The sequence below is a fragment of the Meleagris gallopavo genome, chromosome 1 (assembly GCF_000146605.3).
Source record: "Meleagris gallopavo isolate NT-WF06-2002-E0010 breed Aviagen turkey brand Nicholas breeding stock chromosome 1, Turkey_5.1, whole genome shotgun sequence".
NCBI classification, from domain to species: Eukaryota; Metazoa; Chordata; class Aves; order Galliformes; family Phasianidae; genus Meleagris; species Meleagris gallopavo.
The window spans coordinates 109199607-109217385 of record NC_015011.2 but is presented as its reverse complement, the minus strand read 5'-3'; the positions used below and the strand labels follow the sequence as shown (position 1 = coordinate 109217385).

At 39.1% G+C, this 17779-nt stretch overlaps 1 non-coding gene across 1 annotated transcript; it reads left to right on the top strand.

The window, feature by feature from the left end:
* The first annotated feature begins 6784 nt into the window (after positions 1–6784).
* Positions 6785–6946, top strand: LOC116216228. Its single transcript, XR_004158683.1, has one exon. It is a non-coding gene; the product is annotated as a U1 spliceosomal RNA (small nuclear RNA).
* The last annotated feature ends 10833 nt before the right edge of the window (positions 6947–17779 follow it).

The following is a 17779-nucleotide window of genomic DNA, read 5'->3' as shown; positions in this document are numbered from 1 at the left end:
TCTTGAAACCAATCCATCTCAACCTGCTGCAGCTGTTGGCTGTCAGCATTTCTCAGACAGGTTATGTTGGTAGTTCTCCTTTAGAGAAAGTGTCACTTAGTCCTGTCATATGTCCACCTGGTGTGTCAGCTTCATCTGACCACACCATAATTCATGTGACAGTACTGCTTTTTGCAATCATTTCTTTTCGTTCTAGATATTCTTCACAGTTGTTTGTTTGTTTTATGAAATGGTGATAGATCCTAGGTCTCTAGATTGTTTTCCTTTTAATTTCCCTGCCTTTGTCTATTTTGCAGTGTATCTGCTGGTTGCCATGACTTTGACAAGAGTTCTTAATAGAGCACCAGCAGGTGACAAGCTGTGTTACCGCTCTGCTATTTAACAGTGCTAAGTATGGGTCAGAATTGGCATCCATTTCTATATATTCGTTATCATATTTTCTGCTAGCCTTCAGAGTCTGAAGGTAAGGGAGTTCACAGTTATATGACTAAATTTAGTATTTCAGACAGAACCAACAGTTGAAAACAATCCTGATAAATGTCAGCTACTACTACATCAGGTATACCTGGCCCACCATATCAAATCAAGCTTGGGATGTAATCTTTCTAAGCTGTTGTGTTTTTGAGCACCACTATCTCAGGAAAATGAGAATATAAGTGCATATCGAGGGTTAAGAGACTGTTGACTATCTATTTTTTGTTTCCAGCCAAGACATGCAGATTTGTTTCTCCTTTGCATTGGGAATAAATGTTTGTTGTACCACATGACAAGTCTAACCACTTCCTTAATATCATTATAATTTAGGATCAGGGCAAATCTCTAGTCACCTGCTTAGAATTTCAATCCCTAAATGAGTTTACTCTGTCAATTTTATCATTTTTCAATGACATCTTAAAAATCACTGCTCTCATGTCTGTCTCAAGTATCAATCTGATACTAACAGGTTCCCCCAGTTCTACAGTGATAATCATTAAAGGCAATATAATGTACTGGGTGCAGTATATAAATAGTTGTCATTACAGTTTTAAACAACTTTTTTGTTAGAACAGTTTTTATCTTCCTGTTTCATAGAAAAACGTAAACCTGGATGTTGAGCCATTACTCTGTTGTTAAATCTTCTGGAAGGCATGTCTTCAAACCACCAAAACTTTTCTAGGTTTATGCCTACCTTGCAAATCCCTTATCTGTAGCCAACTGTCCCCATTTACACTAAAGTACTCTTTCCCAGATCCCTGTGGCTGACATGTAGGTTTCATTTAAAATTTTCTATCTGCTGGGTCCACTGCCTCTATGTTTTCTCTTTCAAAGCACACTAGCATTTTGCTGATAGCTGTGCAGCAGTAGCTTGCCCCTTTGCAGAGCACTCCTGCCACTGCCCTTCTTCAATCAGGGACAGACAGCTCAAGTTTTGTGACTACTTTCATAGGCCTCTTCGACTCCTTCATTTTCTCGAAAGTGTTGTCAGTAGGGTTGACACCAGTTCCTCAAACACCTTGTTGTGTCCTTTCTTTTCTAGGATGACAGTCTTAGAAAGCTGGTTCTGGCAGCTAGGCCAGGCACAAATTTGCCTATATGATAATACCAACCTCCCTCGTTTCCTAACCTATTATGGAAAATGAGGTGGATTAATGAAGACTAATTATTTCAATTGCTGAAGCCACCCAGATAACTTCAACTGGATACACGAGCTTCCACCAGGATTGATGGAATGAGAATGCATATCTGTTTGTCCCTAAGCACCCAGCATGTCCCAGTTGCAAGATTATATGCCTTAATTTGCACCTGATAAACTAAAGCAGCTATGGCCAAATTTCAGAGAGTGTGCACATGTGCTAAACTAGTTGCATGTGATGGCTTGAAGCTCCGCACTGGTTGATTTACTATGCTTAAAGGTTGCCAAATTAAATTTGGCTCAGATATTTGTACTATCTGTTGCAGTCTTTGATGCAGTTATATCCTTAGTTCATTTCATTTTGGTCTTGGGCTTTGTTCTGAAAGCACACAGAGCCAAGAACTTTGAGTGAAATCTGATTCATTCCCTGATTGATTTCTTGCTGACCACCATGGCTTAACCTGGCTCTCTGTAGCAGCTATTGCTTGTTTTCCAGAGCACCTGGAAGCTTCAATCCGCCACAGTGAAGAGCCCTACAGCTGATACTGTCAGCAACGAGCAGAAAGTGTTCTCATATCTCATACTTTGAAGTTTATGGATTGCACTCGTAATGATCACTCTTCTCTGAAACATGTTCCCCAGTTTTGAAAGTGTTTACAGAAATAATTTTCTGTGGGCAGGCAAAAAATTGTATTAAATCGTAATAAAATTCATTTCAGCACTATAGGGAATTCCATCTTAAATGGAAAAGTGAAAATGAAATAGGTCTCAGCAGACCTGTTAGCCTCAGCAGACACTTATGCTGTTACTTAGCATACCCTTGTTTTACTAGAATTATGTTTAAAGTCATAAGATTTTCAAAAGAACTTCTGCTGTTTGTTTTCTTTCAACATCTCACTTCAAACAAGAGGAAGCTGGTAGCATCATTTGCTCTGTTTCTTAGATACTATGTTATGCACTTTTCTGATTTTTCATTTCACCTTTTACTCTATTATGCTTTGATTTTTTGTGTTGCCTGAATGGCACAGTAGCCATAAGTACAGCTGAACATTGCTCATGAAGATCACTCTTTAAATTTATCTTATAAAAAAAAATTGATTAAACTTAATTCTTGACTAAAAATTTAATCTTCTCCTTTCTCTTTCTTTGACTGACAGTTAATTTTAAGTATCTTTGTCATTCTTCTACTGATGGATAGACAAAATATTTTGAAAAACATTTTGAGCAGGAGAGATAGCACAGAAAAAGCCTTGCTCCCACAAAATCTTAAGCACACGAAATTCAATCGTGCTATACACTGAAAGATCACAATAATCAGAAAATAATTTATTTTCTGAGGTTGGAATATCTCAAATTTAAGATTACGTACATGTTTAAGCATCTGACAAAACTTTTGTTTCATCTATTTAACTGAATCAGCCTTTTGTATGGTGATACCAAAGGAGTACTCTCAGCAAGCGTACCTGGCTCATTTTCAACTCCTTCAGTAAAAAAAAAAAAAGACCTTCCTCCAAGGAGAAGCTGACAGGAAAGTCACTAGCGAGGGAGCGCCCTACCAGATTCAACTCATAGCTTGCTCTGAATAGTTGCTTCTATGCTGCTGTTTCTTGTTTCACATTGGCAAGCCTATGGAATAGAACTACAGATCAAATGGATGGGACATGCAACATGAAGATAGCAGTGCTCCCTAACCCAATTCTGTGTATCTTTTACCCCTTTCTTCTTAGTGCACTTATGGAAAAGCGACCCATCGAGATCTTTATAGTTTGACAGATTGTTGCCAGGAATTTAGCACGAATTACCAAAAAATTTTTAGTCTTTCAAACAAATTCATTCCTTAACACGACATATTGAAAGAAGGAAAAAATGTGTCCTAGGCAAATATAGCACAAGATCAGAATAATATTTTTTGATTCAAGTGCCAACATGTGGAAAAGGAGAGAAAAACTTTGTTCTCGGCCATTCAGATGTTTCTTTGGCTGAAAGAAAGTCAGGGGTTTTACTGAAATAAGGAAATATGTATATGGACCATGGAGATCAAAGCCATCCTACACTGTAGGACAACTGACTGGCATTGGCTGGTGCCTTTGCAATGTATTTATTTAAATATGAATTTAAATACATGTGTATTCATATAGTAATAGTTCTACATTTTTACAGCTCTGTCTTTCACTTGTATTTACATATCGATCTTACATCAATTTGAATGGGACTAAATTGCTTCACAAATTTTGGTGCCAGCCACTAATATTTTAAATGAAGCTGTCAAAAAGTTATAACCACAATTTACCCAATAGAATTATTGCTCTGAGCTTTGTTACAAACTACTGACTGAGTAGACAAATTCAAAATTCAAATTGTGTAATGTGTCTCTGATTTTCTGCAGTTAGGTTGCTATGTAATATTTTATGAAGCTGAAAAACAGTATAGTGTTAAATTGACAATACAGGAACAAATCCAGATTCAGTAATTATGTTACCATAGAATCATGGGATCATAGGTCCATCAGTAAGGTTGGAAAGACCAGTAAGATAATCTAGTTCAACCATAGCTGTGACTGCCCTAAACCATGCCACTCAGTGCAACTATTATGAATGTAAAGACCTTGAAACTAATATCTGCAGCATACCAGTGTGTTAGTATTATGACTGTATAGTTCTGGCTTTGAGAAAGAAGATACACTTTTGACAAAAAAGTGTTTATACCTATGTTTACAAGGACCATTTAAAAGACAGCTTAGGGCAGGAAATGGTGGACACTGAGACAGAAATCAGAAAAAAATTGGTAGTATAAGACATTTGTTCAGCAAGATTTGAATTATCCTGGCCCAGCACTAGAATGGTTAAACTCGAACCAAAACATTTGGCAACTGTGCCCTGCTTGGAAATATTTATAGAAGACTAATACTTAGCAGGTGGTAAAATTTTCCTTCCAAAGATCTCAAAGCATTTTACAAAATGTTAATAATCAAGCTTCATAAAAATTCATGTGTAGCTTTTCCAGATGTGTCTGCTCCCATATGCAGACAGTCTGAAACCCGACTTTCTATCCCTGCAGAACCAGTCTCTGCTCATTTCTCACAGAGCGTTCTCTGTCCAGTCCAGAAAGGAAAACATTGGAAAGCTGATGGGGTATTCAGAAACATAGAGGGGAGGAGGGCATCCTGCCCGCTCTGTACTTATGTACCCAGACTTCTAATACTCTGATTGAGACACCTAACAAACCCCTAGAAATCTGCACTCAGACAGAGAACTGTTGATTCTACTCCTGTGACATTGCTAAGTACCATCTGCGTTTAAGAAAGGAGGGAAATTCAGAAAGACTGGAAAACTTACTTAAGATTATACTGCCAGTAGTGGAAAGAGCCGGAGCAAGAATCCAGTGCTGACTCCAAGTCTTCTGCTTGCATCACTAGGCTGTCTTTTATTCAAGGGGAGCACGGTGCAAATGTGAAATGAGACACTGCAAAGGTATTAGACAGCTGAACAGATTGTAAGTGCTCTGGACAATCTTGAGATTACAGCCCTTGTGAGCTTTGCTTCACTGCTGGGTAAATTGGATTAAATAATTATGAATAGGTGTGAGACACCTAAGTGGCCATACTATGATAGAAAAAAACCAGTTTTTTTGCATTATAGAAAATGCAAGATTTTCCGCAAAGATGAATAAAAAAATGTTTCTGAAGAAGTTATCTGTAAGAACCTGTGAAAAAAGCTATTTGTCGTGGAGAAAGAGAAAGTTATTACAGAAACATAGTGAGACTGATAAGGAAATATTACACAAGGAGGCTGTTTTTACTGGGCAGAGAACATTGGGATTGTCCTGAGGCTGAGTACAGGTATTCAGTGATTAAAATAATTCAGAGTCTGTAAAAGAATGAGCAGTAAGGTGAGAACATTTGAAATATGACCAAATTATTTGGGGTGCTTAACACAGGAAGAGACTGAAGAGCTCTACTGGGGCGACTAAGTTAGGTCACCTAGCATCAGATGAAAATGGTGCTGGATGCTGGATATCACATTTTGGAAGATTTGCCTGAACTGCTTATACAGATGTCAGAGCTCAAAGTTAATCAGTAAAAATGAAGTTTTGAGTGAATACTTAATTGCAAATCTAGGAGTGGCATGGAAGAAGGTATGGATTTATATGCTAAATAAATCTGTGGTAAATTCATTTGGAAAATTTTAGCTCTGGTTATTATATGAAAAAGAATGAATAGCAGAAAAGAATTTAGAAACCAATGGAAAGAGTGACATGGAAAATTTTCTCCATAAATTTGAAACTAGGAGTAGCTAGAAAAGTAGTGCATAGACAACTGTAGAAGTGTACAATAGAAGGTTCTTATATTTGTAATTATATTGTAAAAGCAATCATACATTCCAAAAGAATGTTCTGAAAAGAACAGGAATGAAGATGAATATAGTAAAAAGGAACACAGTTCAGAGACTTAAAAAAAGAAGCATTAAAATAAGGAGAGGGACAAGGTATTTCATCTTCGCACAAGGAAGAGGATTTTGTCTTCCTTGACTACAGCATCTGGGATGGACAGTAGCTGCTGACATGATCATAGATTAGATGGTAGATTAGATGGTCTACCCATTTGGAAGTTGAAGGTGCTAATTAGAGGAATCAAGATCATGAGGGTATAGACAATAGAAACAAACCCAACAGATTGTCACCCATGTATTTGGATAATCAGATCCTTCATTTTGTTGAATCAGAAAGTTTATTTCATAGGGAGTGTGTAAAATAGAACATAATCATTGGTTTAGGCAACATACTTATCCTTATGTGTTGATATTTCAACACAGTTTATATTGAATACTTTTATAGTTAGTCTTAGTCTTAATCAGTAGGAAACAGAAAACATATAGGCATGGAGAGGTTCCTTCATACATGTTGAAGAGCACATGACCTGTTTTTCACACCAGGATAAATATACCCTAGTAAAGTTATTTATAAATGAAAGGAAACACAGCTATGGCCGTTTTATTAAAACCAGAAATTCTCAGTTGTCATCTAAACATCAGAACAAGGATCAGAACAATGTGGTTCTGCTGTTGCACTCACACCATGACTGTCTGAACAAACTAGAGCTCAGAAATATTTGCATTTACTAATAACTTAAAAAATGATAGGTTTTGTAGCACAGGAACACAGAGACTCCTCTGTGTTCTTACCTGGCAAGGTAGACACCATGATTAGGCAGGTGGCTCTCCCAGGGCGAGGATCATCCCTTGCACTCCGGGTGTGCTGACCCCTGTTATTTCTCTAAATGTGGGAAACTTGACTGTGTAATTTGTGGTAGTGAGGGACTGCATTCGCACTCTTTACTGTCTCCACAGTAGTGTTCCATTCTGAATTTCTCCATCCACACTTCTCTTCTACAACCACACATGTGAATAGTTCTCAAATCTGTAATTTGGCTAACATGTTATAGTTATTTGGGATCCTACATCTTCACTCAGCAAGTGTCTAATATGCATTTATAGGCATTTATGTTTTTCTGGATTTTGAAATGATAATAAAAGTCACTGGGGTGGGGCAACGAGCTTTTATAAATCAAGCCATAGTGCCTTGTGAGATGGCCTTCCAGTATGTGAAGGGGACCTACAGGAAAGCTAGGGAGAGACTTTTTATAAGGGCATGTAGCGATAGGATGAGGGGAAATAGCTTTTAACTGGAAGAGGGTAGATTTAGACTAGATATTAGGAAGACGTTCTTTACTGTGAAGGTGGTGAGACACTGGAACAGGTTGCCCAGGGAGGTTGTGGATGCTCCTCCCTGGAAGCCTTCAAGGCCAGGCTGGATGAGGCTTTGAGCAACCTGGTCTGTGGGAGGTGTCCCTGCCTGCAGCAGGGGGTTGCAACTAAATGATCTTAAAGGTCCCTTCCTACCCAAATCATTCTATGATTCTATGATTCTGTGATTGAATTTTTAGGCCTGTAACTAGTGGTGTTCCCCAGGAATTGGTGCTGTGTCCAGTCTTGTTAAACATCTTCATCAGCGACCTGGATGAAGGGACAGAGTCCACTCTCAGAAAGTTTGCTGATGATACAAAGCTGAGAGGAGTGGCTGACACACCTGAAGACTGTGATGCCATTCAATAAGACCTGGACAGACTGGAGAGTTAGGCAGACAGGAACGTGATGAGGTTTAACAGGAGCAAGTGTAGAGTCTGGCACCTGGGGAGGAATAACCACGTGTCAGTACAGGTTAGGGGCTGACCCGCTGGAGAGGAGCTCTGCAGAGAAGGACCTGGATGTCTTGGTGGACAACAGGTTGGCCTTGAGCCAGCAGTGTGCTCTTGTGGCCAAGAAGGCCAATGGTATCCTGGAGTGCATGAAAAAGAGCATGGCCAGTAGGTTGAGAGAGGTGATTCTTCCCCTCTACTCTGCCCTGGTGAGGCCACATTTAGAATACTCTGTCTTTCTGTTCAAAAAAGTCAGGGATCTCCTAGAAGGAGTCCAGTAGAAGGCCATAAAGATATTTAAGGGCCTGAAGCATCTCTCATGTGAGGAAAAACTGAGTAACTTGTACCTGTTCAGCTTGGGGAAAAGAAGACTGAGAGGAGATCTGATAAATGTTTATAAATATCTAAAGGGACGTGGAAGGTCAGGTTCTTCTCGCTGTTGTGTAGCAATGGGACAGAGAGTAATAGCCTAAAACTTGAACGTAGGAAGTTCCTTACTGACATGCAGAAGAACTTCTTTATGTAAAGATGATTGAGTACTGGAACAGGTTGCTCAGAGAGGTTATGGAGTCTCCTTCCATGGTGATATTCAAGACTCAGCTAGATGCCTACCTGTGTGACCTATTGTAGGGTACCTGCTTTAGCAGGGAGTTGGACTTGGTGATGTCTTGAGTTCCCTTCCAACCCCCATGATTCTGTGATTCTGTGTTCTATTTAAATGAGTAGCTTTCCCATCCCAAACAAAAGCACATGAGATCTTTGAAGCTCATGGTCTAGTCCTCTCAGGATGCTGAGTTTGTCCTTTCGATTTGCCTAATAGTGTGAATGTTTACAAACTAAAAACTCTCATGGTCTGTGTCTCATCAGCTGATTTTATATTTTGATGGGCTCAGTCCAAAGTGACATAAAGGAAAAAAGTATCCTAGAAAACAACATTCACTTTTGTGACGTAATCTGAGCAAAAGTGATGGTTAAACAGTACAGACCATGAGAGGAAGTCAATTATATGGTTCAATTTGAAAACCTTTTTTGGCACACACTCCTATTAGAAAGAGTCACATGCTGGGAATGCTGGACATGTAAAGTACATAACTAAGGGGACTGATGTGGCAACTTGTGTACTCTTAGTAATGTGCAAGCTAGCAGCACCTCAGGTTGTGCCATCACACAGAAGTGGCTGCCTCTAACTCAGTGTAACCACGTATAAATAACACAACTTTCCTAATCTGGTTGTTATGGAAACCTTCCCTCCACATAATTTAAACACCCTGTTAAAAGGAATTGTGTTGCCTCTGTTAAGAGGGCTAGTTTCTGGCATAACAGGGTCATATATTGATCCATGGAGAGCCATTTGTAGGGACCATGCTGTGTGCTGGCATTTATATTTTTCTAATAGTGAGAAACAATACTGAGTTTAAAACACAGATTAACTATTACTTTAAGACCTTGCATTTAAGTGGCTCTAACTCTTCAGTTCAACTTTATATCCAGGATTTTCTTTTCCCCTGAAAAATGTAAAGCAAGACATGCTAGGAAGAAGAGAAAGCGCAAGTATGATTATCTGTAGCCATTTGCTACTCTATATGATGGAGCTGCATTGGGTAAGTGCACTCTACCTCTGCCAAAAGCCCAGTCAGCACTGACCAAAGGTACAACTTTGAACTTTAAAATCCTTTCTATACAATGTTCACATCTTATTCTGCATGTCACATTCTGACCTTTAACTCATTTCTTACTTTCTTCTAATACCTACTTGTTCTCATTTCTTTTACTGTTCAGTTTACCTTGCAGTCTGCATGAAACTATGTGAGTGTCTCTCCTGATAAACTGGGCTTCCAATACTGGGACTTATATTTAATGGGCAGCTCAAGTTTCCAGAGTTTTCTCATTTCCTTTTGAGAAATCTTTTCGAAGACATATCACTCTTTTTGACTCATCCATTACAATGTAACAATAGTAGGGCTTTTGGGATTCTCTTTTTTTTTTTTGGTTAAGCTACGGCTTTGTTGCATTTAAAGTCTATAGATTTTAACAGGCAAGTCATTAAAAAGTCACAGAATGAAAGCTATAGGAGTAATATATACAACCTTAACTTGGCTATTAAAAGAGAGTAGTTTCTAAACATAAGAAGCATTGTTAGTGAGGCACTGGCTGGAGGCCTAGAAGTGCACCAACATACAGTTTATGAATTTTTTCAAGGTGGCAGCAGGGTGTTTGCAATTACATTTCTACCTGCAGTTCAGCTTGGATAGTTGTGGTCTAGTTCAGCTAGTTAGCAGTAGAGATAAATGCTACAAGAGGTCACAGGCCAAGGTGATTAGACAGTCATCTGGCATGAGAGTGTAGGAAGAACTGTCCAGTTTGTTTTCCTGAATCCTTTACCTTTCTCTCAGGAGTGATTCTAAGGTGATGCCACAAAGTATTTACATTACAGTGATTAGAGAATGATACTTACCTGCTCTGACTAAACCAGGTCCATTATGGAGCACAGCATCATCTCCAAGTCTGGAGGGAGGATTTTCTATTTGGCTATACTGACTTTCTCCTCCCAGAGGTCCAGTTGATTCAAGAGGGGTTTGGGAGATTCAGTTCACAGTTCTGCGTGGAGGGAAAGGATCTGGGGGTGTTGGTTGCCGCTTGACTGAACATGAGCCAGCAGTGTGCCCAGGTGGCCAAGAAGGCCAGTGGCATCCTGGCTTGTATGAGAAATAGTGCATCTAGCAGGATCAGGGAGGTGATCGTCTCCCTGTACTCAGCTCTGGTGAGGCAGCACCTTGAGTGCTGTATTCAGTTTTGGGCCCTTCACTACAAGAAAGACATTGAGGCCCCGGAGCGTGTCCAGAGAAAGGCAGTGAAGGGCCTGGAGCACAAGTCTAGTCTTAGGGAGTGCAGCTAAGGGTGCTGGGATTGTTCAGACTGGAGAAGAGGCTCAGAGGAGACCTTATCACTCTCTATAATTACCTCTACAACTTGAAAGGAGTTTTTGGTGAGGTGAGGGTTGGTCTCTTCTCCCATGTAATGGAGATAGGATGAGAGGGAATGGCCTCAAGTTACGCCAGGGGAGGTTCATGTTGGATGTTAGGAAGCATTTTTTCTCAGAAGAGTAATAAGGCACTGGAGCAGGCTGCCCAGGGGAGGTGATGGAGTCACTACTAGCAGAGTCTATGATTCAACTTGTGGGTTAGTAATTTGTTAGTCTGGCTCTTGTGATCCAAACTGATGGACACTATCAACTTGGTGTATATTTAAGAAATCTCTGGTCAAAATGACTGCTAGGACACTGCAGATCTGAACTGACAGAAGACTGTAAAATCTGTGACCAGAGGGCTCCTCTTCATTTTTATGTCAAACATATTGCTTTGTCAGATGCCAGCTTAGCAAACACATCCTGCAAATTAGGAGTGTGTTCCCTGTAGCTTATGAATGATGAGCAGCAGGAATTTTGAATTTAGGATACACTTAATATTTTCTTGCAATTCTGAAAGTCTAATGATTCATAAAGACACTCCAGTTTAGTCTCCCAAAGGTGTACGCAGTACTTGCGAAAGCAAAAAGTAGTAAAGGCTAACACTTGATGTCTCAGACTATACAGGGAGCAGATCAATTCAACCGAGAATTGCCATTTCTGAAATAATTTTTTTCATAACTGCACTACAGGTTACTTCATTGGGAGACCCTGTTTAAATAGAAATAAAAACATATCATTTAAAATTTCATATTAGGCTATCTAATTTCACAGTGAGAAAAGACAAAATCTGAAATATGCACAGAATAAATTGTTTGTATCAGTGGCAATAGCTGAACGAATCAAACCTCCCAAATAAACCCTTGTGGGTGAAACCTTGTGCTTAAAAATCCAATTGCTTTTTGATAAGCATGAGAAAAAATGTTGTTTTCTTCCTCCAGCCCAAATACTGTCAAAAAGATATTCGTATCTGTATGCTGTCTGGCTATTTGATAGGAAGATTGCTACAAGCCTTGCTTACTAGGATATTTGTGATGTATGTATTGTGACATCATCTCCAAATCTATTCCTGGCAGTACTGAAAGCTTGTAGAAATTATGGAAGTTGGTAGTGTTTTTATTTTTCTCATTTATCTGCAAAATTTGGAGATTTCCTTGTCTAGTGTGTTTGGTGACGTTTTATGTGTATGCTATTGTATGAAGAAATAATGATGAGGAGAGTGAGGAAAGTGCAATTAATATTTACAGTATCTTTACAATATTGGAAGCCTTGCAAGTTATTTATTTGCCATTAACCTACCTAATTTCAGGGGCTAAATCAGAAGAGAACAGTAAAGGAAAATCACACCAGAGATGAAACAATGGGAAAGGTATCAGACTGAGGAAAGAATCCCACATGCCAGACTTCATTCAGGCTTGGAGTGCTTATCCTTCCCAAGGCTAATATCAAAGAGAATACTTTAAGATCACAAATTTTCATCACAGGAGGAAGAAACAGAAACCAATAAGGAAACAGAAACTAATATCCATCTTGTGGATTGTTAATTTAGAGGTGAGTGGAAGGAGGATCACCTGGAGCTCAAGTGATAGACGTTAAGCCAGGGCAAGGAGATGTATGTCTATTAGACACCAATGTGAATGCACTTTCCCAGATATGTTTAATCTTTCAGGGAAATTAATTAATAACGCTATGTTTCATGCAAAAAGAATTGTTTTGATGGCAAATTAATTTTGGGATGACATTGTCAACTTTGTTGGGAACCTAGACCCCTCCTGGTATAATGATTTGATTACATGGTTTTACCTGGATGGGGGTGCAGGGAGCCATACCTAAAAGTGCAGTCCAAAGAGACAAAAGAGGCTGTAGAGCATTGTTTCCCTATGATACATACTCATATGAAATTAAATCCTGTGTACAGTCATGCACTTAAAAACTGCAAATATTTCAGCTGCAACTGATTCAAATTCTAAAATAATTGGTAATTTCTTTTGAAAACCAAATTGCATTCTTGGAAAGAGATTTACTTATAGAGTTACAAATTTACACTGAGATATAAAATTTTCCAAAGTAAAACAATAATCATTTTTATTATTATTAAAATGACATCACTGCATCATAAGCTCTCATAAACGCAGCACCATTTGATTTACAAAGACCTTTGTGTAACTTCCTATATTCCATCTAATAAGTATTAGAAACAAAAAGAGGAAAATTTTAATGAGAGCTCTTCTGTTACAATAGAAGATCCATTTTTTATCTTTGGCCTATGCTGAGTGCTACAATTCTGTGGATTTTTTGTTGTTGCTTTCATTACCCTACTCCTTTTAGCAGTCTAGCATTGCTCTGACCTTTGTGAACTTGGGGTTATGGATGTTGCTCACGTTAGGAATCAGACAAGGTTCATCAGCCATCAGAAATATTTATTCTCCAAAGATCTTCAGACAGGACCCGAGCTTGGGGACTTGGATTTCTGGATCACAGGTATACGCTGAAAAGAAAAGGTTCATAGTGGAGTGCCTAAGATTTTGGTTGTGGTTTTTATTGTATAAATGGAGTCTTTATTCAGATCAGATCTAATCTGCATAGTGATTGGATTACCTATGTGGCTCCTTAACTTAATCTCTCATCCTTACCACCAGATAATTGAGTTCAGTCTCTGAACCATGGAGACCCATGCTGACCTATTTGGTGCACGTCTCTTAGCTCCAAGAAAGAGATGTGGAAGGAAAAGGACTGAGCCTTCTTTCTAAAACCTTTCCCTCCACCACATGCATCAATCCCTCTGGAAGGGCAGCAGCTGCTGCAGTGTTGACAGTTATTGCATGTATACATTTGGAAATTGTAGCCTGCTCTATGAAGATTACTATCATCATGAAAGTATTAGATAAAAAATCCGTCTAAATATTTTAGGCCAATTACTGACTACAGTTAACAAGCACGTGGTGCTAGGGAAGCAGAAAGGTTTGGTCTGCCCCTGTACAATCTTGCTGCCCTGTAAGGACACCTAAGTGGGTTGGTAACTTTGGGCTGGAACATACTCTGTACCTTTCAAAGAGGTAGCACTGGTTATCACTGAATCTGCTAACTATGGAGTGTCACTAGAACACTGCTAAAGGCATGCTGGCAATTAGTACCCATAGGTACTCTAATTGCCTTTAGGAGATATGGATTTAGTTGCCTCTTCATGCTTACGTCTCATTTCTCATTATTGCTCCATACATTCCATATGTGAGAAGCTAAAAGACATCTCTCTAGATTGAAAAAAGCGGTAGTTTAGTTTAAAGTCTGTAGAATGAACAGTTTGCTATTTTTTTTCTGCCTGAGCAATTATTTGTCCTGTCTAAAGTGGCAATTATATACTACTCCTGAGAACAGTTAGCCGTATTCACTTGTCAGTGATGCAAGGGGCAGTTAGTGATGTATCTTCTACAGAAGAACCATCAAAAACATTTTAATTAACACAAGATAACCCCATACTTCTCGTGGAAATTTCACTTTTCCTTTCTGGAAATCATTTCGTTCATTAAATTGAATATGTCTCAGATTGCATTGTGTGGCACTGAATGCTTAAACTAAATATTGAGCATAATAAAAATTTGTTTTATAAGGTGGAGTTTACTGTTTGAAGACAAAGCATTTCTCCCTTATGTGAATAATGGTTATGCTCTTAAATGAGCGAATGGTAGTGGTGTCCCAAAGCACCCAATTGTGAAGCAGGAAAGCATGTAGGAGTTTAATTTGAAAGTTTGTGAGAGGATACAAAAACAGCTTTATTGTTAAGAGTATATAGATGGAAGAGAAAACTGGTGGATCTAATAATAATCTTCAAGAGCAAGGTGTTTTGTAACTGTAATAATTGGAAAATTACAGGAATTTCTCTAGGATTCTATGAAGCAGAAATGTCTTTGGAGAAGGAAAATGTTTCTATTTCTATTGTAGTGTCTGCAAAAAGGATGCTGCAGTTATGATCCACAAATAACCTTTTAGAGGGAATAAGCTATTAAGAGTTAATTTTCTTTGATTTTTTTTTTTTCCAACCACTAGTGGTTATTTCTAGACCTACTAACTCACTAGAAACTAGTTACAAATAAAGTCAAAAAACATTCCTACTCCCTAGGAGCTTAGTTGGATAAGGATAATTTATGAAAACAAGATAATTTATGAAAACAAGATAATTTATGAAAACAAGATAAGTTTGTCAAAAAAATACTATGCCAAATATATTAAATTTTTTTCAGCTCTAGTTATTGTGTTGTAGTTGAATTTCCTTTGCAAATCTACTGTCTCACATGCAAGAGCGTGGCCTCTCCTGCGTGGCCTTGGCTGTCTGTCTGTACTTATCCATTGTAGAAGCTGTGTGTCTAGTTACGAAGTCTGGTATAATCACAGAACCATAGAATCATTAAGGTTGGAAAAAAAACATGAAGATCACTGAGTGCAACCACCAATTCATCCCCACCATGCCCACTGCCCATGTCCCTCAGTGCCACATCCACACGGTTCTTCAACACCTCCAGGAACAGTGACTCCACCACCTCCCTGGGCAGCCTCTTTCAATACCAGACCGAACATAGACAAGTTTCTGTGAAGAAATTCAAATTCATTTTCTGGTTTGTTTGATGATCTTTTATTGATTTTGAGCAGTGCCCCACATATATATATTTTTTTCTGGCTGAAATGCCACATAATGGTGGTGTGTTTTGGAGTTATGAGGGCTTCCAAATGAGCCAAATAGCTTTCTGAAATATTACACTGTATTTGTCAATTTCTTAAAATGAGGCTATATCAATTTTTTTCCATAATTACAGTGTGCAAACAAATCTCCAGGGAGATGCGAGATGGCCCATATGACCTAAATCTTTCCTCTGGCAGGACAGATCGGCAGCCACCATCAGCCACAGAGTGTCCCTCTAGCAAGTGTGCAAATACGTGAGGGAGCTCCTTGTCCACCTGTTGGTGGTTTGGCAGATGACTGTCATCTCCTGTATTCTTCCCCTTTCTTCTCTGTGTGTTTGGATCGAGACTCATAGTTTGACTAAGTCCTGATTTCTCTTCCTTCCTGATTCCTACTGAGATGAAGAGGTGCTCAGCATATCAGGCACCACAGATATTCTGTGAATTCTACAGCCTGTGATGTGTGTTTGAACTTTTAGTCCCCCCTTGTATTGGCGATGTGGAATGTTGCTCTTGAAAAGTTTTGTACGGTTTATCCCCATGTTATTTTGTGGTTGAACATCACATATTCTTATATGTTATGAATTTTCCAGATGAGATGAAGAGATTTAAAAGGGGTTTTAAAAGTGGTTTTAAAAGGAAAGTGTCAAACATTCAAACTCTGAAGTTTTGGAAGCTTCAGGGCTCCATCTGCCCTCAACCTCAGGCTAGCAGTGTCTCATTGCAATACAAGCACTCTTCTAAATATGGAAAAAGATAATTGCTTCCTGTATTTTCAAAAACTTGAACATTAGAGAATTTGCTCGTGTTGCTTTACAGCTCTGTCCAGCTGGCAGCACCTCTGCTTGAACCACAGTGGCAGCAGGTAATTGTAACAGAACAGCCCCTGTCAAAACAAGCGAGATTTACTATGCCAGTGGATAATGAAATGGAACAGCTCATGCAAGCAATAAAGAAAAAGCACTGCCGGAAAGATGGAAAGGCATATTCAGACCTTTAAGGACCATAAAAACAATACAGTGGAAAAGTGAGCTGTTGAGTATATCACTGTTTAACATCTCAGGACAAAAGAAGAGCTGCGTTCACAGGCAGTACCTACAGACATGCTGTGTGTCTGAGGAATTCTTGCTTCCCAGCATCATTAGCACACCCTGTATCACATCCCATATCAGGAACTCCTCTATGCCAGTGTGCTGGTGATTTCTGATGCAGTCTGTGCCTAACCATTTAGAAAGTGATATTAGAAGCAATTACGAAAATAGGATATGGAATATGGAATATAGAATATATAGAATACAGAATATTACATGCTTCCTGTAATTATTCAGCCTTGCCCAAACAGTGCACTGAGGTCAGTGCCATTGTAGCACTGAACTGGAAGGATGCTCCAGCAAGTCTTAAATTACATCTCAGAGCTGCCTGCAGCTCAGTGGTAGCAGCTCCAAGTTCAGCCCAGGCTGCCAAAACCCACCCAAGAAGCAATTAGCACAGAGTAAGGTCTGTGCTGCTGTACAGTAGCGGCTGCAGCACTGCCACAGGCCTTCCTCCTACTGTGGCTTTGTCACTTAATTCAAGGCCCATTTATTAGCAGCTCTCTATCTTTCCAGGAACGTTTCCTGTGTGTTTATATACATTTCTATTTTATTTTCAAGTAACATAAAAGCACTAAGTTCTTGGATGTTCCAGAAATACTGCAGATAAAGCACAAGGACGTATATGGGTTGCAAGGACTATCCTTTTGCTTCATTACTCGCTATCTTTTCCCTCTGGTAACTGCAGTGTCTTTTTTCAAACTGTGCTGTGTCAAGGACCATACAGTGGCAATAGACACATCCTTAGGATAACAGCAGGAACAAATTACTGTAACATTGCAAAAGGGAAGAGGTGAAGGTAGCTTCGTTCCTTATCCTCAGAGCTTTCCTGTCCTGGCTCCCTCTGAAAAGTCTATTTTTACCTATACCCCCGGGACTGTGAAGCAAAACCAAGGGCTGTAGCTCTCTTCTTGCAGCTGCACAGCAATGCTTCCAGTAGGGTGCTTTTGTGGACCAAAATTTATCTAAGATTTGGTGTCAGAAGCATTTCTATTATTCACTATGTTTTTATTTTTAATTACTTCTTCTTACATCACCTCACTGAGCACATTTCACAAAAATGATTGCTTTCCATATTTATGTGTGAGTCTAACGAGGTGAACAATCACAACTTTGATGGCAAAGTCAAAGAAAGCACCTTTGTCTTTGTCTGGAAGACACCACTGGAGAAGATGGTTTGCATTTTCATGTATGTTTATGAAGAAAGGCTGAGGGAATTGGGCTTGTTTAGCTTGGAGAAGAGA